The sequence below is a fragment of the Carcharodon carcharias genome, chromosome 8 (assembly GCF_017639515.1).
Source record: "Carcharodon carcharias isolate sCarCar2 chromosome 8, sCarCar2.pri, whole genome shotgun sequence".
In the NCBI taxonomy this organism is placed as follows: Eukaryota; Metazoa; Chordata; class Chondrichthyes; order Lamniformes; family Lamnidae; genus Carcharodon; species Carcharodon carcharias.
Window position 1 is genome coordinate 82659884 of NC_054474.1, and position 22427 is coordinate 82682310.

The 22427-nt window shown below is 41.7% G+C and overlaps 1 protein-coding gene across 3 annotated transcripts in view; it reads left to right on the top strand.

The window, feature by feature from the left end:
- The first annotated feature begins 4848 nt into the window (after positions 1-4848).
- The window catches only part of LOC121281560 (sideroflexin-1), a 75454-nt gene continuing 57875 nt past the window's right edge, over positions 4849-22427 (top strand). The window contains exon 1 of one of the 3 annotated variants that reach the window (XM_041194526.1): positions 4849-4929. The gene's annotated coding sequence lies outside the window, so the exon portion shown is untranslated. Of the gene's footprint in view, positions 4930-5645; positions 5715-22427 lie in introns of those variants that run through there. The other 2 variants (XM_041194528.1, XM_041194530.1) reach the window with 2 other exon arrangements.

The window sequence follows — 22427 nt, forward strand, 5'->3', positions numbered from 1 at the left end:
CGCAAAAGATGCAACACCTGCCCCTTCACTTCCTCTCTCCTCACTGTCCAAGGGCCCAAACACTCCTTTCAAGTGAAGCAGCATTTCACTTGCATTTCCCCCAACTTAGTCTACTGCATTCGTTGCTCCCAATGCTATCTCCTCTACATTGGAGAGACCAAATGTAAACTGGGCGACCACTTTGCAGAATACCTGCGGTCTGTCCGCAAGAAAGACCCAAACCTCCCTGTCGCTTGCCATTTTAACACTCCACCCTGCTCTCTTGCCCACATGTCTGTCCTTGGATTGCTGCACTGTTCCAGTGAAGCCCAACGCAAACTGGAAGAACAGCACCTCATCTTCCGACTAGGCACTTTACAGCCTTCCGGACTGAATATTGAGTTCAACAACTTTAGATCTTGACCACCCTCCTCCATCCCCACCCCCTTGCCATTTCTTCCCCCTTCCTTTTGTTTCTTCCAATAATTTATATAGATTTTTCTTTTCCCACCTATTTCCATTAATTTTAAATCTTTTATGCCCTGCTAGTCTTTCCACCCCACGTCCACTAGAGCTATACCTTGAGTACCCTGCCATCCATTCTTAATTAGCACATTCGTTTCGATAATATCACCACCTTCAACACCTCTTTGTTCCTTTGTCTATGGCATCTTTTGATTATCTGCTCCTATCACTGCTTGCTTGTCCCTACAACCATCCCCCCCCCCCAACTTCTCTCTCTCCCCCCAACCTTAAACCAGCTTATATTTCATCCCTCTCCTAATAGTCACTCAGTTCTGTTGAAGGGTCATGAGGACTCAAAACGTCAACTCTTTCCTTCTCCGCCGATGCTGCCAGACCTGCTGAGTTTTTCCAGGTAATTCTATTTTTGTTTTGGATTTCCAGCATCCGCAGTTTTTTGTTTTTATTGACTACAATACAGTCTGTTCTTTCATCCAAGTCATTAATATAAAATAGTTGAGGCCCCAGCATTGATACCTGCAGCATTCCGCTAGTTACAGTTTGCCAACCTGAAAATGACCCCTTTATCTGGACTTTGTTTCCAGTTAGTTAACCAATCTTCTATCCATGCTAATATATCACCCCCAACACCATAAGATCTTATCTAGTGCAATAACCTTTTATGTGGCATCTTATTGAATGCCTTTTGGAAACCCAAATACACCACACCTACTGGTTTCCCTTTATCCACCCTGTTTGTTACATCCTTAAAGAACGCTAATAAATTTGTCAAACACAATTTCCCTTCCACAAAATCTATGGAATCATAAAAGCAAAAAACTGCGGATGCTGGAAATCCAAAACAAAAACAAAAATACCTGGAAAAACTCAGCAGGTCCGGCAGCATCTGTGGAGAGGAACACAGTTAACGTTTCGAGTCCGAATGACCCTTCAACAGAACTGTTCTGCTGAAGGGTCATTCGGACTCGAAACGTTAACTGTGTTCCTCTCCACAGATGCTGCCAGACCTGCTGAATTTTTCCAGGTATTTTTGTTTTTATCTATGGAATCATGTTGACTCTTCCTGATTGTATTATGATTTTCTAAATGTCCTGCTACTACCTCCTTAATAATGGATTCCAGCATTTTCCAATGACAAATATTAGACCAACTGGCTTTTAGTTTCTTGCTTTCTGTCTCCATCTTTCTTGAAGGATGTTGTTACATTAACGGTTTTTCAAAATACTGGGACCTTTCTAGAACCTAGGGAAATTTGGAAGATTACAACCAATGCCTCTACTATCTCTGCAGCCACACCCTTTAACACTATAGGATGCAAGCCATTAAGTACAGGGGAGTTGTCAGGCTTTAGTCCCATTAGTTTTCCTAGTGCCTTTTTTCCAGTGATAGTGATTCTCTCTTTTGCCCCTGCTTTTTGTCTGTTCTTGGGATGTTTATGTCTTCTACTGTGAACACAGATATTAAATACTTGTTCAAAGTATCTGCCATTATTCCCATGGTTAATTGCCCAATCTCACCCTCTAAGGGGCCAATACTCAGTTTCTTTTTCCTTTTTATGTACATGTAGAATCTTTCACTGAATGTTTTCACATTTCTTGCTAGTTTCCTCTCATACTCCAATTTCTCCTTTTTTTTTAAGTCACCCTTTGCTGGTTTCTAAAATGTTCCCAATCTTCTGGCCAACCTCTAATCTTTGTAACATAGTACATCTTTTCTTTCAATATGATACCATCCTTATGGACGGATGGTACATCCTTCTCATAGACTTTTTTTCTCAATGGAATAAATATATTGAGAGTTTTGAAATCTCTCCTTAAATGTCTGCTACTGCTTCTCTACTGTTTTATCTTTTAACCTATTTTCCAATTCCACTTTAGCCAACTCTTTCTTCATACCATTGTAATTGCCATTATTTATTACTAGTTTCAGACCAAAATTTCTTACCCTCAAACTGAACGTGAAATTCTATCATGTTATGATCACTCTTATCTTTACAATAGAGATCATTAATTAATCATGTCTCACAACATCTAAGATAGCTTGTTCTCCGATTCCAGATGTAACTGTTCTAAGAACCTGTCTCAAATACGCTATGAACTTATCCATCCAGGCTACATTTACCTACTTGATATCTCAATTCAATACGAAGACTAAAATCTCCCACAATTACTACAGTATCTTTCTTACAAGCCCTCATTATTCCTTCATTTATTCTCTGTCCTACAGTGTAGCTACCTTCAGTGACTTCCACCAGTGACTTCCTTCCTTCCTTTGCTTCGTTCTTATCTCCACCCAAACTAATTCTACATTTTGATCCTCCAAACCAAGATCATTTCTCATGACTATACTGATCTCATCCTTTGAACAGATCTATCCCTCTTCATTTCCCTTTCTTCCTTCCAAAATGTGAAGGTATAGTCAAGCCCCAGCCGAGGTAACTTTGCAACCATATTACTGTAATGGCTATCATATCATATTTATTTTTATTTAAGCTATCAATTCACCCATCTTGTTACAAATGCTGTGTGCATTTAGATAAAGATTCAGATCCCATACCTTTAATTCTGACTTTTTACCATTTATCCTTACTCTGACCTTACATACTGGTATATTCTTATGCTTGCATACTTTGTTCCTTCCAGTCACACTTGTTATATTGCTACCCTGCACTATTGCCTTGTCCTTTCTCTTTAACTTTCCAAATCTCCCCTCATATGTGCCCTCCCCTCACTCTAGTTTAAAGCCTTCTCTACAGCCCCAAACATACAATACACCAGGGCACTGGTCCCAGCATGCTTCAAGCGAAGGCCATCTCAAAGGTACAGCTTCCTATTTCCCCCGGACTGGTGTCAAATAAAAACCCATTTCACCCATACCAATCTTTAAGCTACATATTCAACTCTCTGATCTTAATTATCCTATGTCTATTTGCTTGCAGCTCAGGTAATAATCCAGAGACTATTAGCTTTATGATTCCACTTTTTAAGTTATTCCCCAGCTGCTCATACTCCCTCAGCAGAACCTCATTCTTAATCCTACCCATGTCTTTGGTGCCCGCATGGACCAACACAACTAGATCTTTCTCCTCCCATTCCAAGTTCCTCCGCAGCCATGAGGAGATGTTATTAATCCTGGCACTGGAGTAGGCAACACAGCCTTCGGGACTCATGCTTTTGGCTGCAGAGAACAGTTCCATTCCCTAGCTACGCTGTCCCCTACCATAACTACATTCCTTTTCCCACATTTGAACGGCTCCCTGCACCACAATGCTGTGGTCAGTTCACTCATCTTCCCTACAGTGTCTTATCATCCACATGGGATTCAAGAAAATCAAACCTGTTGGTCAATTGCAAGGGCTGAGGCTCCTCCACTGCTACCCTCTGGATTCCCATACCTGTCTCTCTTATGGTACGCCCTCCTGTCCATGACCACAGACCACTGTGAAAAACCTAGCCTAAAGGGTGTGACTGCTTCCTGGAACAAAGTATCCAAATAATTTCCCCCCTCTCTGATGCATCATAATGTCTAAAGCTCAGACCTCAGCTCTGAGCCAAAGTTCCTCAAGCTGCAGACACTAGCTCCAGGTGTGATTGCTGTGGATCACAGAGGTATCTACCAGTCCCACATGCTACAGCTACAATACATCACCTGCCCTGCCATCTTTATTGTATTTTCATGCAATTAATTAGGTTTCAAATTTAGAATATCACTCAATGATTATTCTAGTTATATTATGGTATTTAACTAGTTGTGCTATATGATTAATAAAATACATATAACACCCCAGCACCAGTTTAAACTACTGCACCAGTTTAGAGGATGAAAAAACCTAAAACTCACCAGTCACCTACCTGCACACCTAATGGGTTTCAGCTCTCGGGTCTCATTGTCTCCTCTTTCTTGCGTCCTCGCAGTATCTAGCTCCCTCTCTTGGATCACTTTTTTTGTGAAAGGCTAGACAGAACCATCTCTCCACTGCACCAAATTCCCTCTCTTACCAAATGTGTCAGTGCATTATTTTCAAAGAAGGCTAGCAATCATCTCTGCTCCTTGCTGCCCTTAACCTACTCATTTCCATGAATACTCCCTCAGGTGCTTTAAGATATATGTATATATGGGTGCTTTTACATACACACACGGTGAGGCAGGTGCTACTGCTCATTGTGTCGCGCGCGAATAGTCATGCGGACTCGAAACGTTAACTGTGCTCCTCTCCGCAGATGCTGCCAGACCTGCTGAGTTTTTCCAGGTATTTTTGTTTTTGTTTTGGATTTCCAGCATCCGCAGTTTTACATGGGAGAGTCCAGTCAGCGCGGCGCCCCTCCAGCTCCCCCTCCCCAGTGACGTGCCCCCGTGCTCGATGTGGTCGGGCTCGCGCGCTGTCAGGCGCAGCACTTCCGGGTGAAGCGGGTCCTCTAGCTGAAGCCTGGCTTCGGAGTGAGCAGAGCGGGAGGAGGCGGCGAGTGAGTGAGTGAAGGGCCGTTTAATGGCGGGGCCCCGGGGGAACCGGCTTCACAAGCAGGCGGGCGGTATGGACAGATACCCCCTCCTACAGTAAGGGGGAGGGGGGTATGGACAGATGCCCTCTCCTTACATAAAGGGGGCGGTATGGACAGATACCCCCTCCTACAGTATATGGCGGGGGGGGTGGGGGGGTATGGACAGATGCCCTCTCCGACAGTAAAGGGAGGGGGTGGTGGTAGGGAAGGAGGAGCATTGTACCCACCGGCGGTCGGTGACTTTGAGTGGGGTTGAGGGGCTAGTGTCTCCCGGGGAAGCGGTACCATCCTCAGGATGTCTCTCTCACTTTCTCCCGGTCTGGTTTGGTTTATTATCTAATTTAAAACGGGCTCTGGGAGCTGGGGATTCCCGCTGGAGCCGAGCGCGAATAGTGTGGTCAATAAATCAAACAACCCGGCCTCACATTGCAAGGGTTTCCCGCTGCTTTGATACTTCGCTTTGCAGGATTAATGCTCCCAATGCAGCTTTCTCTCTGTGCAGCAAAGATTAGGCGTGATGCAACCGATGGTTTCGGTTCATTAATTTTCTCGCAGTCAACGCTTGAAAAGGCAGATCGCTACGACAGTTTGACAAAATGTCACTGTCACAGAAACCCGTCAGGCAATTTAACTTTAACGTGTGTCGCCAGTATTCGCATGCAGCTTGCATGCATACGTGTCGCAGAGGACTTGCTGACTATAGATTTTTTCCCCCTCTCCGGAGTTCCGACAAAGCTGAGTAGATGTGCTCAGGTTTTAATATTTCTGGTGCCATAATTTCTTGAATTGTAATGGAGAGGAAAATTAATTCCTGAAGTTTGTAATTCTGTTGGGAAGGTTTGTTTTGTTGCATGAAGGTAAAATTCACATCGGTTTTATGTTGATGGTCATTGGTGCTATTTTGCTGTCACTATTTCCAGCCCATATTCCTACGGGCAGTGCTGCAGTTGAGTTCTAAGTAAAATACTCGTGCAGTTTCTGTTCACATTTAAACCTTATTGCTAGTGAAACCATAACTCTGAACACCCTGTAGTTACAGCGTACTTGCGGAGTATGTTGCTGACTGTTCAAATTTGGCTCCTGTACAGTCAATGTGAAATTAAACATTAACTATTAGCTTATGTTATGAATTAAAATTGTTTGTGCTCCCATAAATGGCTTATTTGTGTAAATGCCACATGCAGGTTATTTTCAATTCAAACTTGTTCTTCGGTTGAGAAAAAGTCAATGACAAATTAACAATGCAAAATGGGAATTTAATTAAGTAATTTGTTTGAATTAACTTGGATTTGTTTTATTCTTTCACGGGATGTGGGTGTCCCTGGCTAGGTCAGCATTTATTGCCCATCCCTAGTTGCCCTTGAGAAAGTGGTGTTGAGCTGCCGTCTTGAACCGCTGCAGTCCATGTGGTGTAGGTACACCCACAGTGCTGTTAGGGAGTTACAGGATTTTGACCCAGCGACAGTGAAGGAGCAGTGATATATTTCCAAGTCAGGATGGTGAGTGACTTGAGGGGAAATTGGTGGTGTTCCCATGCATCTGCTGCCCTTGTCCTTTTTGGTGGTAGAGGTCATGGGTTTGAAAGGTGCTGTCGAAAGAACCTTTGTGAATTGCTGCTATGAACATTGTAGATTATACGCACTGCTGCTACTGTGCGTCAGTGGTGGAAGGGGTGTCAGTCGAGGGGGTTCCTTTGTCTCAGATGGTGTCCAGCTTCATGAGTGTTGTTGGAGTTGCATTGATCCAAGCAAATGTGGAGTATTCCATCACACTCCTGAATTGTGCTTTGTAGATGGTGAAAGGCTTTGGGCAATCAAGAAGTGAGTTACTCACCATGGAATTCCCAGCCTCTGACCTGCTTTTGTAGTCACAGTATTTATATGGCTGGTCCAGTTCCATTTCTGGTCAATGGTAAACCCCCCAGGGATGTTGATGGAGGGGGATTCAGCGATGGTAATGCCATTGAAAGTCATGGGGAGATGCTTAGATTCTCTCTTGTTGGAGATGGTTATTGCCTGGTACTTTGTGTGGCACAAATATATCTTGCCACTTGTCAGCCCAAGACAATGTTGTCCAGATCTTGCTGCTTCTGGGCACAGACTGTATCAGTATCTGAGGACACACGAATGGTATTGAATATCGTGCAATCATCTGTGAACTTCCCCACTTCTGACGTTATGATGGAAGGAAGGTCATTGACATTCATTGGTGTTAATATTGCTGTATCCCCCACTACCAACATCCAGGGGGTTATGATTGACTAGAAACTGAACTGGACTAAGCATATAACAAATTAAGAAGAATGGTCTGTAATCATCAGCTATGATTCATGAACATAAAGTATGGGAAATAGTAGTTTAGCCTATGTATAGCTTTCTCTTTTTTAAAATTTCCTCCAATTTTCAGGTGTAGTTCTTATGTTTACTTTTGACAAGCTAAATGTCTATGCTGAAGGAATTTGCATAAATGTGGTTAAAATATGTTTTATCATAGATTTATTAAAACACACAGGATAAATTATTGATTATTTTTGTGGCCTATAAATAAGATTTAATTTTTTTTTCACAGGACATTCATAAACACTTGGCCAGGTTTTGGTCAAATCGAGGCAATTATTTTGTAACAAACCTCAAGAATTTTTCAACACCTATAAAACCTAAAACTAATGTTTGTCATTATTACATTACAATGGGTGGGATTTTCCACACCCACCCGCTGCCGTGATCTTCTGGTCCCGCTGCAAGTCAATGGACTTCTGGCTGGGGGCGCCCTCACCCGTGGCGGTCCTGCCCGCAACGGGGTTGAAAAATCCTGGCCAATGTTTGGTCAATAGATTTTTTTCCTACTTGGTGTTAATCTAGATAATTATCTTTACATATCACTCACTTACTGTTTGCAGCCCAACTTCAAATGCGTATAAGCAGCCAAGATTGGTGCCTTATCACAGTCTATAATAAAGATTGTCAGTGCGAGGCACTGCTCTATTCTCAGAAGTGCAAGGTATCTTAACACGTATTTATTGCAACTTTAGCATCAGTGTGAAGAAGTTTCCAGTCTATATCTGTACTAAATTTGGAGTTTAAACCTGGAGTCATATAGTGATTCTGAAGCAAAGCAAGTGAGCTTTCTTGGAGAATGTGCTTCTACATTAATTATATTTAATTATATAGAATTTACAGCAGAGTAACATTCATGCCATTGACCCAACTGGTATAAATACCAGTATTTATACTTCAGACGAAAGATCTCCCATTCTAATGACCTCTTCCCCACCTTGGTCCCGTATATTCCCTCCTCCCCCAGTGTTTCAGTGGCAGGTTGATGCACAATTATCTGTTTCAACCACTCCAAGAGGCAGTAAGTTCCACATTCTTACCACTTTGTCCTTACAACTACTACCAAATTTCCATCCCTCCCTTCCTCTTCAGAATCCTTAAAGGTTTTGCCATCTTCCAAAAACGTGAACATCTTTACTGCTACTCCATGTTTCAACCTATCCAATCAGGCTTCCACCCATAACTCAGCATAGAAAGATCCTAATCAGTAAATTACGTCCCTCATAACTGATCATGCTGCAGTGTACTGCCTCATTCTTCTTGACCTCTCTGCAGCATTTGCACCTCATCCTTCAGTGCCTCTCCTCTGACTAGCTGTGTTGGAATGTCTTGTCTGGTTCAATTTCTACCTATTCACTTGTAGCCAAGCAATCTCTTGGCTTCTCTTCTTGCCCCAGACTTACTATCTCCAGAGTTTTGCGAGGGTCTACCCATGGCCTTCCTAATTCTAATCTATATGCCAATGCTCGGCTACATCATCTGAAGACATGATGTCACATATGTGCTGACTTCTTTCCCACTTTGCTCCCATATATTCCCTCCTCCCTCAATTCTGCATCAACCTGCCACTAAAACACTCTGTTTCAACTACTCCATATGGCAGCAAGTTCCACTTTCTAACAACTTTCTGTCCTTACAAACTTCCACCCGATTTCCATCCTTCCCAGTTCTTCTGACCACCACCTACCTCGACCCCTCCATTATCTCTCATACCAACTCTCTTGTCCAATATCCAGTCCTGGATGAACTACAGATACTTCCAATTAATCATTAGGAAGCCATTTTCTTTGGCCTGGTTCCCACCACAAACTTAACCACCAATTCCATCCCCTTTTCTGGCAAGTGTCACAGGCTGAACCAGACTATTCACAACTTGGGCAACCTACTTGACCTGGAGCTGAGCTTCCAACCCCAAATCTGCTCAATCACAAAGACTTCTAACATCACCTATCTCCAGCCCTGCCTTAATCCATCTGTTGCTGAGACTCTCATTCCATACCTGTATTGTTTCCAGATTTGACTATTCTAATGTCCTGGCTGGCATTCCATCTTTTACCCTCTGTAAAATTCAACTCATTCTACACTCTCTGCCTGTATTCGCATACCAAGTTCTGCTCACCCATTTATCCCCAAGCCAGAACATCCCAAATTATTTTCCAGTGCTCCCCGTTTCAGCCTTTCAACATCCACCTTGTCAAGTCCCTTCAGGATCTTGTATATTTCTGTTAAATCACCTCTCATTCTTCTTAACTCCGATGGAGTCCAAGCTTTACTCATAAGATAACCCCTACCTATCTCCCACCATCCCAGGTATTAGTCAAGTGAACTTCTCTGAACTGCTAAGGCATTTATGTCCTTCCTTGTATAAGGAGATCAAAACTATACACAGTACTCCAGGTATGGTCTCACCAACACCCTGTACACTGTAGCAAAACTTGACTACTTTTATAATCCATTCCTCTTGCAATAAATGACAACATTGCTTTTGCCTACCTAATCATTTGCTATGCCTGCATACTAACTTTTCGTGATTCATGTACCAGCACACCCAGGTCCCTCTGTACCTCCGAGTTCTGCAACCTTTTTCCATTTAAATAATATAGTGCTTTTCTATTCTTCCTGCCAAAGTGGACAAGTTCATATTTTCCCACATTATACTCTGCCAAATTTTTGCCCGTTCACTTATGAAATCTGCAAAAGGACATAGGTTATGTCCTCTTCACAATTTACTTTCCTACCTATCTTTCTATCATCAGCAAATTTAGTAATCATACATTTGATCCTTTCATCCAAGCCTTTGATATAAATTGTAAATATTTGAGGCCCAGCACTGATCTCCGTGGCATTCCACTTGTCATAACTTGCCAACCCAAAAATGATGTATTTATACCAACTCTCTATGAACATACAAATTAGGAGCAGGAGTAGACCACTCAGCCCCTTGAGCCTGCTCCCCCATTTAATAAGATCATGGCTGATCTGATTGTAACCTCACCTCCACATTTCCACCTACCTTTGATAACTTCACCCCCTTGCCTATCAAGAATCTATCTTTCTCTGCCTGAAAAATATTCAAAGGACTGCTTCCACCGCCTTTTGAGAAAGAGAGTTCCAAAGATACTCAATCGTCTGAGAGAAAAACATTTTCCATATCTCTGTCATAAATGGTGTCCCCTTATTTTTAAATAGTAACCCCTAGTTCTAAATTTTCCCATAAGAAGAAATGTCCTCTTCAAATCCACCTTGTCAGGACTCCCTGGGATCTTGTATGTTTCAGTCAAGTGGCCTTTTACTCTTCTTAACTCCAGCGGATATGAGCCGAGCCTGTCTAACCTTTCTTTATAAGAAAATCTGCCCATTCCAGGCATTGGTCTAGTAAATCTCTGAACTGCTTCCAATGCATTTACATCCTTTCTTAAATAAGGAGACTAATACTGTACACAGTACTCCAGATGTGGTTTCACCAATGCCCTATATAACTGAAGCATAACCTCTCTACTTTTGTATTCTGTTTCCTGTTAGTAATCCAACCCTCTAGCCATTCTAATATGGTACCTCCTACACCATGAGCTCTTATTTTGCAGAGCAACCTTTAATGTGGCACCTTGTCAAATCCTTCTCGAGACCTGGGTACAGCACAACCACAGGTTCCACTTTATCAATGTTGCTTGTTACTTCCCCAAAGGGCTCCAATAAACTAAGGAAAGGTATACTGGCATTGGAGGCAACCTAGGTTCACTAGGTTGATCCTGGGGATGGAGTGATTTTCTTATGAGGAGAGGTTGAGTGGGTTGGGCCTGAACTCATTGGGGTTTAGAAGAATGAGAGGCAAACTTATTGAAACATATAAGATTCTTAGGGGGCTTGACAAGGTAGATGCTGAAATGCTGTTTCCCCTTGTGGGAGAGTCTAGGACCAGTGGGCATAATCTCAGAGTAAGGGGGCGCCCATTTAAATCAGAGATGATGAGGGTGGTCAACTTGTGGAATTCTTTACCACAGAGGGCTGTAGAGGCTGGGTCGTTAAGTATATTCAAGGCTGAGATAGATTTTTTAATCAGTAAGGGAGTCAAGGGTTATGGGGAAAAGGCAGGAAGGTGGAGTTGAGGATTATCAGATCAGCCATGATCTCATTGAATGGCGGAGCAGACTCGATGGGCCAAATGGCCTGCTTATGCTCCTACGTCTTATGGTCTTAAAATGGTCAAACATAATTTCCCTTTCACAAAACCATGTTGCCTCTGCCTAATTGCACTGAGATTTTCTAAGTGTCCTGCATAAAAATCACCTTAATAGATTCCCATTTTCCCTATGACAGATGTTAAGCTAACTGGCCTGTATTCATGCTTTCTGTCTCCCTCCTTTCTTGGATAGAGGAGTCACATTCATTATTCTCCAATCTGGGACCTTTCCAGAATCTGGGGTATTGGAAAATCAAAACCAACGCTTCTATGATCTTAGCAGCTACTCTTAAGACCTGGGATGAAGTCCATCAGGACCTGGAGACTTGTTAGCTTTTAGTTCTAATAATTTTCTCAGTATCCTTTCCATGATGATTGTGATTGTTTTTAAGTTCCACCCTCCCTTTCAACTCCTGATTCATACTTTTTTCTGGAATGTTATTTGTATCCTGTATGGTGAAGACAGATATGAAATACCAATTCATCCACCATTTCCTTATTTTCCATTATTAACTCCCCAGACTCTTTCTCCCTAGAGGACCAATGGTTACTTTACTTTTTAAACACCTGTAGAAACTCTTATTACCTGCTTTTATATTCCTAGCTAGCTTTCACTTGTATTGTTATTTCTCCGTCCTTGTTAATCTTTTAATCATTCTTTGCTGTTCTTTATATTCTGTCCAATCTTCTGACTTGCCACTCATCTTTGTAGGATTATATGCTTTTACTTTCAATTTGATACCATGTTTAACTTCCATGGTTGGCCATGGCTGGTGCATACTTCCTTTAGAGTCTTTCTTTCTCACTGGAAGGTATATTTCCTGAGTATTCTGAAATATCTCCTTAAATGTCTGCCACTGCATCTCTACTGACCTACCCCTTAACTAATTTCCCAGTAGCCCGCTCTGTCTTCATGTCCTCATTATTGCCCTTATTTAAGTTTAAAACATTAGTCTTTCATCCACTCTTCTCTCCCTCAAACTGAATGTGAAATTCAATCATATTATGATCACTGCTACCTGAGGGTCACTATGAGGTCATTAATTAATCCTGGCTCATTGCACATTACCAGACCTAGTATAGCCTGCTCTCTGGTTGGGTCCAGAGCATACTGTTCTGAGAAACTGTCCCAAAAACACTCTATGAACTCCTCACCCAAGCTCCCTTTGCCAATGCAATTCATCAAATCTATATGTAGATTGAAATCACCCATGATTATTGCCGTACCTTTCTCACAAGCTGCCGTTATTTCTATGAGATGAAGGAATGTAGTCTGATTTAACTTCAAATGTTCCTTCATTTTTTTTGTTGGGAAGCACTTCCAGTTCATGTCTCTACTGCACAGCTTTCCAAACTGTGGGTTATGACCGCCACTGTGGTCACAGGATGAGGTTTTGGAGTCAGGAATTCTAAGGCATTAATGGTTGCCGTGCAGCACTGACTGATTTCTGACAGGTGCAAGGCCCCTTTAAATCATCACATTTTTTCTGTCGGTGGGCATGACATAATGACTACTCTGAGGCCAAATTGCTACTGCAAAAATGCCTGTGCATTGATAGGTGTTTTCTTGCCAAAACCCTGCCTTGTCATCAACTCCCAACATGTACAACTCCTATTTCTCCCCAACCCCCGTATAAAAACTAAAGCCCCACCATACTCAATGAGTAAAGGCTCTCCCACTTAACAGCTAAAGCCTATACCCATCTCACTCAATGGCTGAAGCCTATCTCCCCGCCCTGCACTCAACAGCAGAAGCACCTCTTCCCGCTTCCCCCATTCAATGGCTAAAGTGGCTCATCCCCTGCCTATTTTACTCTCTCAAAACGTGGGAAGGGATTTTGCCACGTCCTCCCCTTTTGCATTTATACAATAAAAGGGGGATAAGGGAAAGAAAGGGATTCAGGACAAAGACCACAATGAAAATAAGAAGTATGGTTTCATGTGAGTCCAGAATCAATGTCCAAGGAAGATTCTTTTAGGTGGCTTTGTCTGGCAGAATTCCTGGTCTTGGTCCTAGGAATTTGGTTGCAAGTTGAGTCCATTGAAGATGCAGCAAAGTATTCTTGTATCTGGGTATTAGTTTACTTTGTAGGTGAAATAGAGGGTTCTTTCTGGGAATCCGACTTGGAGAGAGGTGGAGGTCAGAGGCAGGCTGCTAGCCTGGAGTCTGACTCTCTTTGAAGGTTAAACCACAATTGAAGATGAAATTCAAAAGCTGTATCATTAAAGGAATTCAGACAGTTCAAGTCTCAATCATCTGGCAGGGTGATTTCGCGTTGAGCTATTCAGCTAACGAGGCCCCTGATTGAAACCCATTGTGTTTTGAAGCAGGCAACAGTGAGGCCATTAGCACAACATTGGTGATTAGGAGTCACAAATAGCTCTACTTTTGTCAGTAGCTGGCTGGTACAGACTTACCGTCTACTAAACGCTTGGCCTAAATAGCCAAGTGGTTATGGAACTGGGTTTATAACCCCAAGATCAAGAGTTCAAATCTCACAATGGCAAACTATGGAACAATGTGACTTCATCTGAAACAGATGGAAACAGGTTTGTACTTGAAAGAGTTACACCTAGTACAAAGTTTGGCTTGGCCTAAATAGCCAAGTGGTTATGGTACTGGGTTTGTAACCCCAAGAACAAGAGTTCAAATCTCACAATGGCAAACTATGAAACAATGTAACTTCATCTGAAACAGATGGAAACAGGTTTACTCAAAAGAGTATCAAGAGTTCAAATTTCACAATGGCAAACTATGAAACAATGTAACTTCATCTGAAGCAGATGGAAACGTGTTTGTACTCGAAAGAGTTACCGTCTACTATCCTTAGTGTTAGCTTGGCTGGAATGTTTATATGATGCAAGGTGTGTTACGTTATAGGGGGTTTGATGTGTTAGCCTTTTTTCACTTTCAAGCTGCTCAGAAACTTCCAGAAACCAGCAAGTAATCAGTTGCAGCCATTTTATCAGCCCAGCAATTGTCCGTCTTGAAAAGACAGAAAAAATAATTTTATAAAATAGCCAGGCTGACAAAGATATATATATATATATATATATATATATATATATATTTTCTTCCTGTTTCCTCGACAGGACACAGGTCATGACCTTTCATCATAGAAAGATTACAAGACAGAAGGAGACCATTTGGCCTGTCATGTCTGTGCTGGTCCTCTGAAGGAATAATTCACCAAGTTGACCTTGCCTCCACTGCACTTTCAGGCAGTGTATTCTAGAAAAAAAGTTTTTCCTCATGTTGCCATTGCTTCTTTTGCCAATTGCCTAAATCTGTGCCCTTTGTTCCACCAATGAGAACAGTTTCTCCCTATCTTCTTTGTCCAGATCCCTCATAATTTTGAATAACTCTATCAAATCTCCTCTGAACCTTCTCTTCAATGACAACAGTCTCACCTTCTCCAATCTTTCTATGTAACTGAAGTTCCTCATGCCTGGAACCATTCTCGTGAATCTTTTCTATATCCTTTCTAATGCATTCACATCCTTCCTATAGTGTGAAGTCCAGAACTGGACGCAATATTCCAGTTCAGATCAAACCAATGTTTCATATAGGTTTAACATAACTTCTTTGCTTTTGTACTATTGGTAAAGCCCAGTATGCCCTGCACTTTATTAACTGCGCTCTCAACCTGTCCTGTCCCCTTCAGTGATTTGTGCATATATATACTCCCAGGTCCTCTGTTTCTGCACCCCCTCAAGAATTGTATCCTTTATATTAACATTCTGCGCTCTTCCTACCAAAATGAATCACTTCGTACTTCTCTGCATTGAATTTTATCTGCCATGTGTCCGTCAATTCCACAAACCTGTCGATGTCCTTTTGAATTTCCACACTATCCTCCTCAAGGTTCACAATACTTCCAAGTTTCATATCATCCGCAAATTTTGAAATTGTCCTGTAAACCAGGGCCTAGGTCATTAATATATCAGGAGGAACACTGATCCCTGGGGAACTCCATTATAAACCTTCCTTCAGTCCAATAAACAATCATTCACCTCTACTCTCTGTTTCCTATCACTTAGCCAATTTCATATCCATGTTGCAACTGTCCCTTTTATTCCATGAGCTCTAACTTTGCCCTCAAGTCTGTTTTGCGGCACTTTATCAAACACCTTTTGGATGTCCACAACCAGTATGTCAGCATTGCCCTCATCAACCCTCACTACCTCATCAAAAATCTCAAGCAAGTCGGTTAATAACGATTCTCCCTTAACAAATCCGTGCTGGTTTTCCTTAGTCACTTGGGCAAATGTGGGTTGAATATTAATATTGTCCCGTATGATCATTTCTAAAAGCTCCCCACCACCTTGATTAAGTTGACTGGCCTGTAGTTGCTGGGTTTATCTTTACACCCTTTTGTTAAACCAGGATGTAATATTTGCAATCCTCCAGTCCTCTGCCCCCATATCTGACCCTAATGAAGATTGAAAAACATGGCAGTACCTCTGCAATTCTCACTCTCTTCCTTCAGTATCCTTAGATGCAGCTTATCTGGCCCCTGGTGTCTTATCAACTTAAGTACAAACAGCCTGCCCAATACCACCACCTTATCAATTTTAATTCTTTCAAGTGTCTGAATTACCTCCTGTTTTCCCATGACCTGGGCAGCATCTTCCTTGGTTAAAACAGGTGCTAAGTACCTATATTCATTTAATACCACAGCAATATCCCCGCTTCCATGCATAAATCCCCTTTTTGGTCTATAATCGGCCTCATTCCTCTTACCAATCTTTTACTATTTACATGCCTATAGAAGACTTTGGGATTCCCTTTGTTAGCTACCAGTCCCGTTTTGTACCCTTTCTTTGCTTCTCGTATTTGCTTTTTCAATTTCCCTTTGAACCTTGTATATCAGCCTGACTCTCAACTGTATTATCCATCAGACATTTCTCATAAATACTCTTCTGCTTCATCTTAATCCCTATCTCTTTCTTCATCCAAGGAGTTTTGGATTTATTTGCCCTGCCTTTTTCCCTTCGCTGAAATATATCTTGACTGTCCTTGAACTATCACTTCTTTAAAGGCAGCCATACTTCAGTTACAGTTTTGCCTGCTAACCTTTGAGTCCAGTTTATTTAGGCCAGATTAATTCCTATCTTATTGAAGTTAGCTTTCCCCCAGTTAATTATTTTTACTCTGGATTATTCCTTGCCCTTCTCCATAGCCAACCTGAATCTTGTGATACAATAATTGTTGTCTGCTAAATGTTACCCTGCTGACACTTGATCCAGTTGGCCCATCTCGTGCCCAAGACTCAGTTCTAACACTGCCTTCTTTCTCATTGAACTGGGAACATACTGCTATAGAACATTCACCTGAACACACTCTAAGAACTTTTGCCACTTTCTCTCCTTTGCACTGCTACTATCCCAGTCTATATTCAGGTAATTAAATCCCCCAACACTCTCTTTTTACATCTCTGTAATTTCCTTGCTAATTTGTTCCTCTACATTTTTCCCACTAGTTGGTGGCCTATAGACTACAAACAATGTAATTGCAGCATTTTTGTTCCTTGGCTCTAGTTAAATAGATTCTGTCCTTGGCTCCTCTGGGACATGCTGTCCCTCCAGGACTGCAATGTTCAGATCAATACTGCCACCCCTCCCCCTTTCCTCCTTTTCCTGTCTTTCATGAACACCTTGTATTCAGGAATATTTAATACCTACTCCTGCCCTTCTTTGAGCCAGGTCTTTGTTTTTGCCACAACATCAAAATTCCATGTTGCTATTTGCGCCTGCAACTCACCACTCTTATTTACCACATACTGCACATTCACATACATGCACTGTAACCCTAATTTAGACTTTATTGCTTTACCTCTTATACTGAACCCACCTAATACTTTTCTATTGCCTGTTGTAGTACTATCTGTCTCTCCTGATATTCTTTTAACCTTACTATCCCTCTTGAGTATTATTTCCTGGTTCCCACACCCCTGGCAAGTTTGTTTAAACTCTTCCCCCATAATACCAATATATCGCCCCATGAGGGAATTGGTCATGGCTCTGTTTAGGTGCAAACCGTCCAGCCCGTACGTTTCCCATCTTCACCAGAACGCCCCAAGGATCTAAAGCCCTCCCTCCTGCACCATCTCTCCAGCCACACATCCATCTACTGTATTCTCCTTAACTTACTTGTGTGTGGTACTGGGAGTAATCTGAAGATTACTACTTTTGAGATTCTACGTGCTAATTTCCTACCTAGCTCCCTAAATTCTGACTGCAGGACCACATCCTTTTTTCTGCTTATGTTGTTTGTACCGGCGTGAACCACGACTGCTGGCTGGTTCACCCTCTGCACTCAGGGTGCTCTGCAGCTGTTCAGTGATATCCTTGATCCTGGCACTAGGGAGGCAACATACCATCCTGCTTTCATGCCTGTGACAGCAGAAATGCCTTTCTGTTCCTCTAACTATTGAATCCCCTATCACTTTTGCTCTTCCAGTCTTCTTCATGCCCTTCTGTACAGCTAAGCAAGAGGTGACGCTGTGGTCTTGGCTCTTACTATACTCCCCAGAAGAGCCATCACTTTGATCAGTATCCAGAACTGAATACTGGTTGAAGAGTGAGATGCACTCAAGAGACATTGCACTATCTGCCTATTTCTTCTTGACTATCTGGTGGTCAACCATTCCCCCTCTCTCTGCATATTATCAAGCTGTGGGGTGACCACATCTATAAATCTGCTATCGATAAAATTCCTAACAACTCAGTAGGGATGCCTGCTGCTGACAATGCTTTCTGTATATGGTTATCCTGGACACAGGAAATATCCTGGAGCTCCCACATGGAACAGGATGTTCACTCCAAGGGTCAAAGCTGCTCTGCAATTCCTCTAACTATTAGATAGTAAAACTCACTACTTAAAAAAGACTCACCAGCTACTCATTTCTTTTCTCCCACTGTCACTTAAATATAGCAAGGTTAATTTAAATGCTTTTAACCTTATTATCAAAAAAATGAAATTTCTAATTAGACTGACTTCCTCACTTTGAAAAAAGGTAAACTTAGCTACAATGCTCATCAGCCAATCAACTCATGACATTCCTGTAATGTCAAAGTTTTTTTTCTCTCTCCCTCACTTAGTGATCCTGGTCTGTTTTACATTGATCCTGACCTCCACACTGCTCCTGGTCAGAACTGGGAAAAATTAGAAATGTAATAGCTTTTGAGGAGGTGAAATAGGGAAGAGTTGAATATTAAAAAAAAGGAAAGTATGTGATAGGTCAAAAGGCAAGAGACATTAAATAGCAAAAGAAGTAGTGGCACAGAGACAAAGGGAGTTGTAATGGGACAAGTAAATAAAGTATTAATGGGTCTAGAGGAAGTGTAAATGGCAGAAAAACAGCTGCTGTCCAAAAGCAAAACTGTATAAAACTGACACATGCAAGAAAAGGAGACAAAATGGTGTGTGTGTGTGGGGGGAGTTGTTAGGGGTGTTGCAAATATTTTGTGGGAGGTGTTATGGGGAGGCTGAGATTATGGTTTAAAATTGTTGAACTCCATGTTGAGTCCCGAAGCCTGTAAAGTTCCTATTTGAAAATGAGGTGCTGCTCTTTGAGCTTCACTGGAACACCTCCATTGGAGCTCTGCAATTGGCTGAGAACAAAGATGTCAGCTTGACAGAAAGATGGAGAATTAAAATTATAAGCCACCAGAAGCTCGGTGTCATGCTCATGAACTGAACAGAGGTATTCCGCAAAGCAGTCACCCAATCTGTGCATTGTGAGCAGTGAATACAGTATACAAAATTGGGAGAAGTATATGTAAATTGCTGCTTCACCTGGGAAAAAGTGATTGGAACATTGACCGATGAGGAGAGAGGAGTTAAAAGGATAAGCGTTATATCTCCTGCACTTAGACAGAAAGCTGCAGGAGACAGGGTAGTGGGGTTGGTAGAGAAATGGACTAAGGTGCCATGGAGGAAACGGTCCCTTCAGAATGTGGGAAGGAAAGATGTATTTGGTCTGGACACCTCACTGGAGGTGGCGGGAAATGATCTGTTGAATACTGACACTGGTGGGGATGAGGGGAACCCTAACATGGTTTTGGGAGGGAGAAGTGCAGGAAATAGATTGGAATCAGTTGAGGGCCCTGTTAACCACAGTTGGAGCCGGGGTGGGGGGGCGGTGGTGAGAGATTCCTTGGTTGAGGATAAAGTAAGACTTTTTAGAGGAGGTTTCACCCTCAGAACTGATGAGATGGAGAAACTGTGAGAATGGAATGGAATCTTCACAGGGTTCAGGGTGTGAGGAAGTATAGTTGAGTTAGCTGTGTGAGCCAGTGGGCTTATAATGAATGTTTGTTGTTGGCCTATCCCCAGAAATGGAGACAGAGAAGTTGAGGAAGGGAAGGGAAGAATCAGAGATGGACCATGTGAAGATGAGAGAAGGATTGAAATTGGAAGTAAAGTTGAAGTTTTCCAGTTCAAGGCGAGAGCAGGGAACAGCTTCGATACAGTCGTCAATATACTGGAAAAATGAAGGGACCCAGAGATGGACTGGAACAAGCAATGTTCCATTTATGCCACAAAAAGGCAGGCATAGCTAGGATTCTTTTAGTACTCATAGCAACAACTTTTATTTGGAGGAAGTGAGATAAGTTAAAACAGAAGTTGTTCAATGAGAGAACAAGTTCAGCCAGGTAGAGGAGGGTGGTGGTGGATGGAAACTGGTTGGATCTTTGTCCAAGGAAGATGATTCCTCAGGTGGTCCTGGTGGAGGATGAAGGTCTTGAGAGATTGGATGTCCAAGGTGAAAAGAAGATTGTTAGAGCCAGGAAATTGACAACTGTTAGTGACAGAGGACATCAGAAGAGTCATGGATATAGGTTGGAGAAACTAGACAAAGGGAGAAAAAATAGAGTCAAGATAGGAAGAAATTGGTTCATAAGGCAGGAGGATGCTGAAACAATGGGTCTAGCAGGGCAGTTCTGTTTTGGATCTTAGGAAGAAGATAGAAACCGCTGTCCAGGAGGTTGGAGGCCGTGGAAAGGGTATCTCAGCGATGAGGTTAGTGATACAGTTCTGGAAACACTGGCTTGATTTCACCTACAATGATATGCTAGGCTTGGCTATCCCAAGTGGGAACATTTTATCTGTAGTTACCGAAATGCTTCTCAGTTTTCAAGATTTCCATGGCTCCACTATTCCCAATAGCAACAAGACCATGCAAATCCTGTTGGCTGATCTAGAGTGACATTGAATGCCTGACACTGGAGAAGCTTGCAGCCCAAAAAGATAATAACATGGTGAAGATGGGAAACAATAGATGGAACACAAAAGAAAAAATAATAGCATTGCAGAATGTTTAGGGACTTAGGGCTTTCTACGTAATGAGCACTCTCTAACATCCTTTACTGTCAATTTATTTTAGCTTTTATATGCATGATAATGAAAGCTTGTGACTTGAATGACCTTTGATCCAGATTGTGACAGATGGGATAACTGCAAACTGGGATTTAGTTTTTATCCATGGCATTCTGCCAAGTACTTGAGAGCTAATGTGTGATATTATAGCTTCATCTTGTGTAGTCAAATAGGTCATGAAGCTGCAAAGTATTTGTGAGTTAGGATGAATCAAAGAGCATGCAGCATTTAGCTAAATATTGGAATGTTGCTGCATGAAGGAACATTCTTAATGAAGATTTTCTTTTCAAATTAATTCTGTGGAGTTCCTCTGTTGCAGCCGCTGGTCTTCAATATATCAGATTAATATATCAAATATAATTCTAGGTCTCTGCTCAGACTTTTTCTTTCTCAGAGTTATGGCCTTTACGTATCTAAATATTTAAATACACTGCTTTCAAAAATTGGGTTTTTGGTTTTTGCACCCTCAACCTGAAGATTAAATAAAATAACTTGCCATTATATAGTGCCTTATTACATCTCCTGGAAACATTCCTAAGCATGTAACAAGCAATGAATTGTTCTGAAATCCAATCAAGAGTGGCAACACAATGTCACCAACTGTGGGTGTTTCCAAGGCATGAATTCTGCCCTGTTGAAATGAAGATTCCATCCACATTTGAAATGTTTCCCCTAATTTGAAATATGGAAGGTCCTAATAGTGGTTAATTGAAGTTGATATTAAAGGCTTGGTTTTAACCTATAATTAATGAGCAGAAATAAGAAATTATACTGCTATTCAGCTCAGGATGGGAAACCAGGAGCACAAGCACCTGAAACTTCAAAGCTCCTTTGTTCAAAGATACCCCTCAGAAGCAAATAAACCTGTTATACTCTCCAACTTTATGTTATTCTATTGCGATTCTTGAGAACCTGATAAATGTTTCAATATGTAACATGTTAAATGTATTTAAAATTAGTTTATAAATAAGAACTGAATTTAAATTAAAAGCATACTTTTTATTTGAGGCTACTTGTTGATGGAGCTAATGGTCTTTTTCTGGGGAGATTGTAAATGTAATGCAAATGTCCATAAATCGGGGAATTTGGGTTGGGGGAAGGAGAGTTATCACTGATTAATTGGATAAAGTTTTATTGCAAGTAATAATGCTATGTTTAATGTGTCAGACACTCATTGAGCAGCTAAAACAAACAAATCAAATAGTTAACTTCCACAGCAGCAAAGCAAACTGTAGTTCCATACGTGGTTCAGTAAATGAAGTAGCTGTGATGCTGTGACGCACACATTGAGTAAAAGACAACCTCCTTACCCCTTTAAGAAGAGAAGCAGTAAAAATCAGAAGGGAAATTGAGTCATTTGGCTTGCATCTCAATGTCATTAGAAGCTCTAGTCTAGTACTATGTGTTGTTACAGGCGGGGAGAGAAGTATGGGATAATGTTCCCCTTTTCTCACCTCTCGGCTGACCTCAAGATGATGTGTTTTTGAGAAGGAGTGCTTTATCGCCTGAGTGATGTGACTTTGAATAAAAGGCATTAAACAGGCTTTCGTATAAATGTAAATCAA